Below are 13,914 nucleotides of genomic sequence, written 5' to 3' on the forward strand. Positions count from 1 at the left end.
AGAAGATAGCATAAAGTTCTGAATGATGAAGAGTTAGGTTGACAATACGATCGAAAAGAAAATAATATTGCCAACAACTCGGGATGCCTGGTGTTCCTCAAACACCTCACGACGGGAGAAATGCGCATCCTCTGAGGCTTGTTAGTTACTACTGACCTCATCATCCTTTTGTATGTATCTCTTTAAGTCAATGATGTTTCACAATTATAGAAGTTTGTGCGATTTGACATATTCTATTTTGTCATCAATTTTCATCCTGATATTTTCTATCTCAGAAGGACCTACTTCCTTCCTTTTGCCATATTCATAATACCCCTCAATATACTCTTTCATTCTGCAATACTGTATAGGAATGTCATTTTGCTCATTGGATACATATTGTCTTTTTCCAGAGAAAGGAATAGCTATTGTTCTTAAATGTACTACAATGACCACTTCATTATTTCCAAAATCTACTTTTCCTTGGTACTTTGTAAGAAATCAGCCCCCACCAGCATTCCACACTTAATCCATTTATTATTAAAAAGTTCTGTTCCAGTTCTACCTCACCGATCCCAACAGGTAGCATAATTTCATGTTTGACTACTTTTTTTACTTTTTCCTATGGCTACAATGACATTTATGCCAATCACTGGCATTATAACCACCTCCTTACCCGCAGGGAGAGCATTTACAAACCCCTGTGACACTGCACATACATCAGAACCACTATCCAATAAACAAGGAACCTTTTCATTAAAAATTGTCACTTCAGTTATAGGTTGTCCTGTAGTTTTTTCTCTTTCAGAATCAGGTTCATCTAACAAATCCTGCACTACATCCCATCTGTTGAAACCTACACCTTCTGTGGAAATTATGCACATGCTGACTGGTGCTTATTCTTCTTCTTTAATTGTGGCAGCTTTCATTAGCCCGACCACCACTGATAAATCGAAACACTTCTTTAAATACTCCCCTCTTTTAATAATATCATCAGATTCTGCAACCCTTCCTATGGTGTTGTCAGAATTTCCAAAATTACCCCCTGCTTCCTCCTCTTCCATTTCTTCTTGCTCACTATCCAAAACTATTCCATTTAATCTATACAAAATTTCCTCTGCCCTGTTATACTCTTCCTCCGGTACATCCAATACTATCTCCCCTATTATTGTGCTAATTCCACAGTTCACTGTGAGCCCCTCATCTCCTTTTCAGTGCCCATTCACCCTCACATCCTGTTCTGAATTGTTACTTTCTACTAATTGTTCCTCATTAACATGGTTCCTGTAGTTGCTGTTTCGACTTTTTCTCTCGCAAAATTCCACTACATTTCTATGAAAGCTAGCCGGTGTGGCCGAGCGGTTCAAGGCGCTTCAGTCTGGAACCGCGCGACCACTACGGTCGCAGGTTCGAATCCTGCCTCGGGCATGGATGTGTGTCATGTCCTTAGGTTAGTTAGGTCTAAGTAGTTGTAAGTTCTAGGGGACTGATGACCTCAGATGTTAAGTCCCATAGTGCTCAGAGCAATTTGAACCATTTTTCCCTGAAAAACACAAGTTTTTACAATGTCCCTCTCCTCTGCAATATTTATCTCTGCCACATCACCCCCAAGATGTTCAGCTGATGTTTTTCTTACAAACGGTTTTGCTAGTGGGTTTAAATTATGGTATGCTGCTTCAGCCTGCAAACACTAGCACCACTACAGACTGCCATTAGTTTTCCTCCTCTTTTACACGGTCATTGCCCCTGACATTCCTTTCGACTGGTGGTCTGCGCCACTCCGCCCCGTCAGCTGACTGCTGCTGCCTATATTCCATATTTCGGTCTCTGTCATTATATTGTTTTCCAACAGAACCCCCTTGGCCTCAGTGCCTGCCTCGATAATTACTAGATCTTTGTACTCCTATTTACTTGTACCTCAGTTCTGTTTTCATTTGGCCTAACGGGAGCCCTCTAATCCCTTCTTGCACTCTCCTCCTCCTTTAAAATATTCTCCACCCTCTCAAGATAATGAATAAATCTATCAATATCATCCATAGGTGCTGATATTATTTTATTCCGCCAGTATAAGGGCAACTTATTCTCTATTCACATAATAACCTGTTCTGTTTCCACTTTCAAGTTCAAATAGGATAAATTTGTTACCCATTTTTGCACAAATTTTTTATTCCTTTCTTTCTTTGGATCATATTTTTCCTGACTAAAATTTGTTCAAAATTTCCATTTGCTTTCTCTTGCCCCAATATGCCTCGAAAAAGGCTTGCTTAAACTCCTCTAATTTGTCATATTTATCTGATGCCCAATTTCCCCAAATTCTAGCTTCTCCCATCAAATTTGATGCAGTGAAACCAATTTTCTGTTTACCATTCCAAAATCTGGACAAGACCTCTTCAAAATCACTCCAGAATTCCTTCAGATGTACATTTTTACTTGGATCAAACCGCAAAAATTGCCGATGAGTCACATATGCAATGTTGATAATTCTGTTACACCATTAAATACTATACAACCACTACTGTTGTTAATACTCTGTTCTACTCCGTTTAGTCTACCTTCATGGTTACACAGTCATTCATCTACAGTGGTACTAAACTGAGTTACGAGGTGCGGCTAGAAAAAAACCGGACTGATGCTGGAAAAAACATTTATTTACAATTTCATGTTATCTCCTTCAATGTACTCTCCTCCTCGGTCTCTACACCGCTCCATACGAATTTTCCACTGTTCATAGCAATGCTGCAGATCATTTTCGGTAAGTCCATACATTACTTCCGTTGCTTTTTCTTTTACTGCTTCAACAATCTCAAATCTAGTTCCTTTCAAAGCTGACTTGACTTTAGGGAAAAGAAAAAAGTCACAGGGGGGCCAAATCAGGTGAGTAGGGTGGATGATCTAAGATGGGAATGTTGTGTTTTGCCAAAAACGTCTTCACTGACAACGCACTGTGAGCTGGGGCATTGTCTTGGTGAAGGATCCATGACTTTTTTCTCCACAAATCGTTCCGTTTTCTCCGTACTCGCTCACGTAGGGTAGCCAGGACGCTAATGTAGTAATGCTGATTCACTGTTTGTCCCTCTGGTACCCAATCAATGTGCACAATCCCTTTGATGTCAAAAAAAAAAAAAAAAAAACAATCATCATTGCCTTGAATTTCGATTTTGACATTCGTGCTTTTTTTTGTCGTGGAGAACCAGGAGTTTTCCAATGCATCGATTGGCGTTTAGTTTCGGGATTGTAAGTAAAAAACCACGATTCATCACAAGTAATAACATTTTGTAAGAAGGTGGGATCACTTTCAATGTTTTCCAGGATGTCAGAACAAATCATTCTTCGGCGTTCCTTCTGTTCAATTGTGAAACACTTTGGAACCATTTTTGAACACACTTTGTTCATGTTGAAACTTTCATGAAGAATCTGCCTAACACTTTCCTTGTCAACTCCTGTTAACTCAGACACTGCTCTGATTGTTAAACGGCGATCTTGTCGAACAAGTTTACCAATTTTTTCAATGTTTGCATCAGTTTTTGCTGACAATGGTCTGCCAGTGCGAGTGTCATCACTGGTGTCTTCGCGGCCATCTTTAAATCGTTTAAACCACTCAAACACTTGTGTTCGCGATAAACAATCATCGCCGTACACTTGTTGTAACATTACAAACGTTTCACTTGCAGATTTTCCTAGTTTGAAACAAAATTTGATGTTAACACGCTGTTCTTTCTGTACACTCAACATATTCCGACGCACAGACAAAACGTCAACTACTTAAAACAGACGCCATGGGCAGACTGAGTGCAGGAGGCAGAGGAAACTCGAGCAGTAGGCAGAGCGAGAGTCACGTGACCGGCCACGCGACTTTCAGCCTTATTGCATTCGTTTTATTGTTTCACCAGTACTAGTCCGGTTTTTTTCCAGCCTCACCTCGTATGTTAGTTTCTAGGTTAGTAATTTTAGTAGCCACTTGCACTCCAAATTTCACACACACATCTTTCCCTTCCTTAATTTGATTTTCCATTATAATGTGACTATCCTCACATTGTTTTACCACATTATTGACTTGTTCCTGGATTTTATCTAACTCTGTATTTACTTGTTCCTTTAACTGTTTGTTGTCATCAGCAACTTGCTCAATCTTATTGTTACAACAGCATGATTACACTCTTCTAATCTCAATTTTTACACTGTTACTAAATAATGTTGTATCATTTTTCCAGGAATCTCTTGGTTTAGAAATTTTATTTTCTGTTTTGGATTCCATTTCTACTGACAGGTTAGTATACCTTTGATCAACTACAGTATGCAACCCATTTATTTCATTGTCCACCCATTTATCTCAGAGCTTAATGAAGTTTTAATATCAGAACCTATTTTATTCATATTTATATTCATCTCACCCATATGTTTTAAAATATTTGCTAACATATCTGACACACTATCCTTCTGGTCACAAGCAACTGACACTGGTTCCTGCTTTATTTTGATAACAGTAACAAGTATAAATAGGACATCGGTTTCCACCATGTTCTGTTCATTATTGGTCCCATAATTAAGATACATTGAATCTGGCAAGCCACTATCATGCTTGTGATACATCAAAACTAAATTCATTATTCAAAAATGGTTCAAATGGCTCTGAGCACTATGGGACTCAACTGCTGTGGTTATCAGTCCCCTAGAACTTAGAACTACTTAAACCTAACTAACCTAAGGACATCACACACATCCATGCCCGAGGCAGGATTCGAACCTGCGACCATAGCAGTCGCACGGCCCCGGACTGCGCGCCTAGAACCGCGAGACCACCGCGGCCAGCCACTATTCACTGTATCATCTTCATATTTTACACTACCCAATCAATCCCTATTATCTCGTCTACTATCTCATGGTTATTATTTTCCACCTTGTTCACAAGTTTCTTTGGACACACGCACACACACACATCAAATGAAGTAGAATACTACTTAGCTTTTCTCTACTGTCGTCAGCACAGCGAGATATTCCAGCAGGTCCATTCGCCAAGCTCTGCCCCTGCAGGTGTCATTTCTGGGTTCACACTCTGGCCACTGCTGCCACCTGCCACAGACTCCCGGCTGCTGTTACTTGTTGCCTCACGATTTCAGCTGTTGCCGATGTCGTCAGCCGCTTTCTACACTGATTGTTCTCACCGCTATATTCTACAATTCTCTACTGCTGTCCCATTAAAGTTACTTTATACACGTGTGGGTCTTTCATTTATTGGGTCAGTTACACTGCTGCTTTTGAAGTTTGTATACACTTTCCCAGCCGATGCACCAATTGCGGTGGGGCGGGGTCATTCTGTCATTCTTTTTCTCCTTTGCTCTCTCTCTGTCATTTTAATCAAACAGTTCACCTACCTATATATTTCTTCCTTCCGATGTCCCTTCACTCTGCAGTAGTAGATATACGCTAGGCAGTGTAAAGCAGTGTTGATGAAACCACTACTTAATACCTGCCACACAGAGGCCGCATAACTCAAGTTGCAAATCAGTTCCTGTAAGTTCATTTTCACAAATTTTGGACGGTAGGAGAATGCAGTTTAATTGCAGTGAGCATTTGAAAATTTTATTAACGTATTTTTATTCATAAGGAAGTGCATGAAATGGCTATCATGTCCGTATTTAATAATGCAAATGCTTTATCATTCCAAGTTCACTGTTTATCCAATATATTACACACATAACAGCAACCAGAATTCCTGCAAGTCTGACCCGATTAATTTTGCGATCTAACAGTCACTGACCCACCACTATTAGCAAGTTGAACATTCAGTCGTTTCAATGGTCTTATATCTCAGAAGTGCTTGCCAAAGTATTCCATAAAGGACATGGAATATGCCATGTGGAATTGTCACTATGACTGAAAATTTCACATGCTCATAAAACTTCAACTAAATAACTCAGAAATATCACACTTTCATCAAAATGTTCGTAACTTAAGCTGTTTTAGTCATGACACAAACACAATTAACTCCCGAGTTCTTTATTTTACTTACTATTCTCCCAGAGACATCTAGCATGACGTTACCAAGAAGCAGGTTAGGGAGTGACTCTCTCAATGCTCCTCTCCTCTCTGCCTATCTAACTATCTGCACACACGGAAACTACTTTATTCCGATTGGCTATTGATCTGAATGACCAATCAGAATGATCCGTCCCGATCATTCTCACTGAAAAAATTACCTTAGCCAACCACTAATCAGATAGTCATTTATGTCATTACAATTTCAATTTATTATATATTGCTTCATAAAATAGAACGAAATGCAAAATATTCTTTAAATTAATATAGAAACTTTTTCTGTTTCAGACTTTCATTCTGGCTGCTCTCTTACAAAAACAAGCACCCATCAACATACGTCATCAGTTAAATTTTATAAGGTTTTATATAAAATTACATTAAGTTTTAATGTATGTCCAACATGCACTCTCTCATTCATTCCCAAGTATTCACACAAAAAAATAATAAGCTAATAATAATTTTGAATCATTTTTTATACTTTATAATGCAGAGTAATTAAAGTTTTAAAAAGAAAATTCCAATTAAATGATTTTACATACTGTGAGCTTTATTATGACTTCAGATGATAATAAAAGTCATTTGGTTAATTTTTCTAATGGAGTTTTGAAACATAAGTGTCGGTTCTACGATATTTAAGTAATTTTCTCAATCTCCGTAACTATAATAGATAAAAATCTGAAATTTTAACAGGATCCCTTCCTTAATAACAAAAGATTGCGAATCAAGTTTGAACAAAATTGGATGATAATTACTATGGTTTATTTAGATTCATAGGGGGTATGAATTTGCATACCGACTGAATGTTACTTGAGACCGTTCTCATGCCTGGTAGCGTCAGCTGCGCTGTGAGTCAGAGTGAAGAAAAAACGTAGCCATCTTGAAGCCAATGTGCCACATGGCTCCGTGCCTTACTGCGTTGAACGTTACCTCGTAATAACTTGCCACATTACAACACATCACATTGTTAGCAGTGTGAGAAACACATAGCCCTCTGTGGCAACACAGGCCAGTGATGGTTAGTGAGTGGCCACCTTCTACCTTTGCGAGGAGATGCACGTGTATGCACTCTGTGTTGCAGACATCCGACTGACCAACAGCCAGTTTAGTGGCAGTTGCACTTTTACCCAGCCCGTGGTCATGTAGTTCACAACAGTGGTCTTGCCTTGGTGTGGTGACATTGTGCTGCTTACTCCAGCTAGTACAATTTTGTAGTGCAGGTCATGCCTAGCATGGCTAGCCCACCTCGCAGTCATTTTCCATATGTGCTATTATCACACATATGTCTCAAAACTGCACTTATTGGCCTGTGGTAGTAAACAGTGCTTCACTGTGGCTTTCTTACAATTTCCTACAGGTTCCATTTAAAACTAGGCAGGGACACCACAACACTGTGAAGTAATGGTCCTGTAAAAACAACCTTAGGTACAACAGAGATTACTCTTACATCTGAAGATTTCTCTCTGTTAAGAATAACATGCTATATTCTGTCTGCTAGGAACTCTTTAGTGCAATCGCAAAGCTAGTGTGACAGTTCACTCAAATACAGAAACTATGGCATCACCTGAACACTGGTACCTACTACCTTCAGGACGTCAAGAATGAACAGAGCAAGCAAAATGGATTTCATGTGATCACTGTTTGCAGAAACCGTTTTGACTTGTACATACAATTTTTTTTCTTTTTTATTGGTGGAACACTTGTCTTCTCCAACAACCTATGGTATACTGCTGCCAGAAGAGAATCATGTTCTTTGGCATATTCATTGTAGAACCGTGAAGGTATCCCATCAGATCAAGTGGACTTTTCTCTGTTGAGTGGTTTCATTTGATTTTCTACTGCTTAGCCATTTACTTTTATATCTGTCATTTTGATATTAGTATGATGTTTTAATAGAGGAAGCACAATAATGAAACCTTTCTCAGTGAAACAGTCTAGAAAATGGAATTTAGTGCTTTGGACTTGTTTCTGTCATCTTCCTTTTCAACATCATTATGGTCATGGAGTGTCTGAATACATAATTTTGATGCATTTATCAATTGAACATAAGACTGAAACTTTTTAAGATTTTCTGCTAGATTGGTAAATAGAATTTTACTTTTCAATTGACTGAATGCTTCATGTAAGGCTTTCCTCTCATTAATTTTGGCTTCATTCGATTTTTGTTTGTCTGTGATACTTTGGGGACATGTAAATCTGCTGCGAAGTACTCTTTGCTTTTGAGACCGCTTTCTGACATCACTGTCTAACCGTGGCAGGTCTTTCCCATCATTCGCAAGTCTCAATTTTATCAATTTATACTCAACATTTGGAGTCTTGGAAGTGAATGTTGCATGTTGAATACTGAGGTAATCTGAGATCCGCTTCATATCCCACTTGCTAAGCTACTGCATATTTTACACTGCTATTTAGAGCCATGTTCAGTAACGGCCTTATTGTCATTGATTCCCTGTTCTGTGTTTATTGAATTGAGAGGTTCAGACCTGTTTGTAATCTGAAGACCTATGATGATAATTTCACAAGCCAATTCTCTGATTAACCGATCAAGATAATTTATGGATATTTAGAACAATTTCACCCAATTCCCTGTTCTTACTAGAACAAACCACATATTATCCTTAAATCAGATTTCTGTTATCGAATATTCAGTATTTAAGACTACATTTTCCTCAAAATATTATCCTATGATATCATACTAATTAATGAAAGTATGCAAATAAGATAACTTCATAATACTTTAATGACAAAAATTCACAGACAAAGACTGAGCAAATGTTGAAATATCAATGCAATAGTGGAGTTATAATTTTGTGAAACTTTTTGATTTATTTCACGTATTTAAAATTTACACCTTTGACTTGTTTAGAGATATCATAAGCACTACTTTGCATTATCGATAGGTTTTTCTATGCGTAATGTAAAAAAAATTTAAAATATGTAATTTTCAGTTGAGGCCTGGAAGGGGTCAGCGGGATCAGTTTTGCCGTTTCCGTTGGTGGAGCTGCCACCACGAGAGGAGCCGCCGGAGGCACTGGCCGGGTTGCCCGCAGGGCTGCAGCCCGTGCGCACACCAGAGGGTAGCGACAGGAAGCGGCGTGAGGCGCGCATGGTCTGGATGGTGCGCTTCGCGGAACTCATCTGAAGTGGCCAGAACGACTCGTTGTAAAAGTACAGCAGACGTGAAATAAATGTCAAGTTTTGACAAGAACAACAGTTCTTATTTTCACACTTCCGTAACACACTATCGCCAGTACAAAAGTATCACAACAGTGTAAGGGAAGCTGCCTGACAGGATGCCAGGCATTGTTGCATTCATATCATCTGTGATTTTTCCAAAATCACTTACAATTGATGTTGAAATAGGTCTGTTGAAAATCATGGAGCCAATAGTTTCCCTAACCTCGACCTGGACTGCAACCTGATCATGACCTATTATTGGTCTCATGCCACTGTTTATAGGTGAGTTCGACTGCTGACATCCACTGCACCCTTTGATGCTCTGTTATATTACGGGGCATTCACTGACACCATATTGGCCTGAAAATAAGCTACCACCACACATAAGCTACACTCCTAAATATTGAGAAATAAATTTAAAAAAAGAGTTTGTGCCAAAATAAGCTCCACACGGATTGAGAGGAGAAAAATTACCAAAAATTTGTATGTACTTAAATGAAAGATGTAGGTATGTACTACAAACACTTGTTTTAACATTTGATACAACACATTGGCAACATATTTTGTTTTATTTACTCTCATCAATATCAGTCTGATATTCACTTCATCACTCACACTCTGACCCTTCTCTTCCGACCGTACGCCATACTCACTGCCACACAGTGCATTCAATATGCAGCATTTCTTGAATCCCTTGATAATGGACTTTGATGATATTTAGGACCATGGAATATGAATCTAGTTGCATAAAAGGGTGACTTGTGGCTTCTTATTCTTAGCATACAGTGTAAGAATATGACCTTCTTCCAGGAGCCAATCTGAATACACCTGATGGAGGTTGTTCTTGAATGATTCGTTTATCTAGGACCTGTAGTTTTGATGTCATTTTTTCATGATACTGCAACGAGATCTGTCTTTTGCACAGCAAGTTTATCTTTTACTTCAGCAGTTAGAGTTTCTGTAAAAGCATTCAAAACTAGCATCCCTTAGTATGCAGTGCCCCATGTCAGTGATTCCAACCAGCAGACAACCAGTCAATCATCAACTGCATTGTCATCCAGCCCTTTCAGAGGCCGCAAATCACGAAGCCGATAGGAAAGTTTTCTTTCGGCATGATTTTCCTCTTCAGAGTGATTTAACGGGTAACTTAAGCCCATCAGCTGTAACAGTTAACATCACAGTTATTAAGTTTTTTCATTTCCAGTACCTCTTAATGAGATACGCTTTGCCCCTTTTGTCCCTACTGTTGTACTGCTCGGCACGCAAAAAATATTGGCGTTCTGTGAGTACTGTCAAAACTGATGAAAAGGGTATAACTGACACTTTTGTAACTGGATGACGTAATGCAGGGAGCTGACCAGCTTATCCTCAAAATCTGCAGGCATTCTCTGTGCTAGTGTAGTACTTCATCGGACAGCAAAGCCATTTCTCTGCATAAACTGGCAACACCAACCAATACTTGCATGAAATTCTCATTGTGGCACGTTTAAGACTTTTGTGATTTCCCAGGTCTTCAATTGGATGCTTTCTCGTAAGATAGACATCCCATCTTAGAGATATGGAATTCATCCTTATCATGTGGTGTCTACCCATAGCAACTGAAAATTGCAAAAGTAATACCCCTACACAAAAAAGGTGATCAGTAATGTATGGGTAACTATAGGCCTGTGTCTCTACTGTCAGGGTTTTCAAAAATTACTGAAAAAGTGCTCCTTTCACAACTAACTACATTCTTCAACTAGAATAACATCATTTCTGGATGTCAACACAGTTTCCAACCACAGCTGTCAACTGAAACAGCCACTTTCAATGCAGTTAACCCTGTCTTAAATCCAGTGGGCAACCACAGAAAAGTCTCAGGTTTATTCTTGGGCCCAATAAAAGCTTTTGATGTGATTGATCATTCCATGCTCTTGAGAAAGCTTGAACTGTACGGTGTAAGAGGTGTGCCAAATGAGTGGATTAAATCATATTTGGAATATTTCTCTCAGGTAACCGAAATCAAGTACATGGAAGGAAATGAACTCCAGGTACACCTTTCAGGACCATGTGGACTAAGTCATGGTGTTCCACAGGGCTCTTTCTTTTTTTGGTATACATTAATGATTTCCCATTATGCATTAGGGTTTCTGAATCAGTACTGTTTGCAGACAACACCAGTCTATTGACTGAAGGAAATAAAGAAGAAAATGTTACTGCATCTGCAAAAGGTATCACAAAAGAAGTATCTGAATGGTTTACCAAAAACAGGCTAATAGTTGATTCCCAAAAACAGTACTGATAAATTCCCAGGCAGATAAAAAAGTAAAAAAATAAATAAAAATTGTAGCGCAACCAGTAATATGTGCAGATACCCAAAACATTAGTGTCACTGAAACTAAATTTTTTGAGATTCATATCCAGGAAAATCTTAAAAGAGGCTCTCATATTACATCCCTAAATTCAAAACTAGTAGAAATGAGCTATGTAGTTAAAATTCTTTGCAACAATAATAGCACAGAAACAGTTTGCTCGTGTACACTCAGTACTGAAATTTGGTATCATTCTCTGGGGAAATGTACACAAGGCCATAACATTTTTCTGGAAACAAAAGGCAATTATAAGAATAATGAAACAAGCAAGCAACATAAAACCATGCAAACCTTTCTTTAAAGATCTAAAGATCTTAGCCCTTCCCTGCATTTATATACTGGAAGTAGTCACGCATGTGAAAAGAAAACCTTTTTCCTCAAAACAAAAGTGTCCATGATTGCAGTACCCGGTCAGACAGTAGCATTCACATTAATAATTGTAACACCACATTATCGCAAAAATGTTTATATGATGCAGGAACAAAACTACACAACAGATTACCATGACATACAAAATTTCTCCCTGAAACGCAGAACTTTAAAAGTCTGTGAAACTGTTATTATTCAATCTCTCTTACTATTCAATCTCACAATATTTTATGCAACAAAAAAGGTAATTCTTATCTTTAATTGTAGAAATAAGTTGTCAATATACAGTATTTAATCAAATTTGTAATTATTAACTGTATAGATACAATTTTTATAAAAATTTAAATTATGTATGTTTGATGTTTGAAGAATTAATAGCTAAAAAGGCTTTCTGTCCAACATCCTGTGTACAATAAATGTACTGAAAAATAGATGTATATGGACAAATAAATAAACATCTTTCGCATAGAAAGAAAATCAACTTCACATTCTGGATACTTACCACATTTCAGTCCCCTGAACGATTTTCTCATTGAAACAGCCTTCTTCCAGTTTTCTTCTGAAGCAACCCAATGTCTCACATTGGATTCATCCAGCATATACTGTCTTCCAGCCTCTCTGTTGGTTGTGATTTTGCCATAAAGCACAACTAAAAGGTGTACAACTTCGCTTCCGCCATCTGCTGATAGGTGGCGATAATGGTAAGTAGCAATCGAAAGAAACAGATTGCAGATGTCATGCAGTTAGCTTGGACCTCAGTCAACATAACCTCATCCAAACATTAGTCGATTTTTGTCTGCATCGTAAAGCTGTTCTTGATTGAAAATGTCAGTTTATGAGCCTAATTCTCGTCATTTGCGGGAGGTGTTACTGTTTTGTTTCAATATGAAGAAAACAGTGGTTGAGTCTCATTGAATGCTCTCAAGTATGTATGGTAAGGACGCTATTAGTGAAAGAACGTGTCATGAATGGTTTCAATGCTTCAAGAACAGTGATTTTAACGTAGTAGACTGGCATAGTGGTGGAAGAGAGAATGTTTTCGAAGATGCAGAATTGGAGACATAGCTGAGTGAAGACTTGTGTCAAACTCAAGAAGAATTGGCATGATTAGTGTGAGTGACACAGCAAGCCATTTCAAAACGTCTCAAGGCTATGGACATGACTCAGAAAGAAGGAACTTGGGTCCTGTGTGAACGGAGACATTGACGGCATTTCTGTGTTTGTGAACAGTTGCTTCAGACGCAAAAACAGAAGGGATTTCTGCATCACATTGTGACTGGGGACAAAATCTGGGTTCATAATGATAAGTCTAAATGCAAAAAATCATGGGGATATTCCGGCCATGCTTCCACGTAGACGGCCAAACAGAATATTCACGGCTCCAAGATCATGCTCTGAATTTGGTGGCACCAGCTCGGTGTCGTGTACTACGAGGTGTTAAAACCAAGTGGAACAATCACAGGTGCTCATTATCAAATGCAACTAATGTGTCTGAGCAGAGGATTAAAAGACAAATGGCCACAATACAGTGAGAGGCACGAGAAAGTGATTTTGCAGCATGACAACTCTCGACCCCATGTTGCAAAAGAGGTCAAAACGTACTTGGAAACGTTAAAATGGGAAGTCCTATCCCACCTGCTGTATTTCCAGACTTTGCTCCCTCTCATGAAGAAGTCACAAATTGAATCAATTTGTGGATCACTTGAAAAGATGAACAATTTTTTCGACGTGGGATTTGTACACTGCCCGAAAGATGGGAGAAAGTAGTGGCCAGCAATGGAAAATACTTTGAATGATACATGTGTAACCAATTTGTTTCATTAAAGCCTCGAATGTTGGGGAAAAAACAGTGGAAGCAAAGTTGTACACCTTGTATAAGTTTGAAGGTTGCATCATAACAATACCAATTGCCTTGGCTTCATGATGCTTTTCACTCTAAATGGTCATTCATATCATCACAAATCAGACTTATTTACCACGATCCAACTGAAACTGAATCATAGGC

The sequence above is a fragment of the Schistocerca nitens genome, chromosome 1 (assembly GCF_023898315.1).
Source record: "Schistocerca nitens isolate TAMUIC-IGC-003100 chromosome 1, iqSchNite1.1, whole genome shotgun sequence".
NCBI classification, from domain to species: domain Eukaryota; kingdom Metazoa; phylum Arthropoda; class Insecta; order Orthoptera; family Acrididae; genus Schistocerca; species Schistocerca nitens.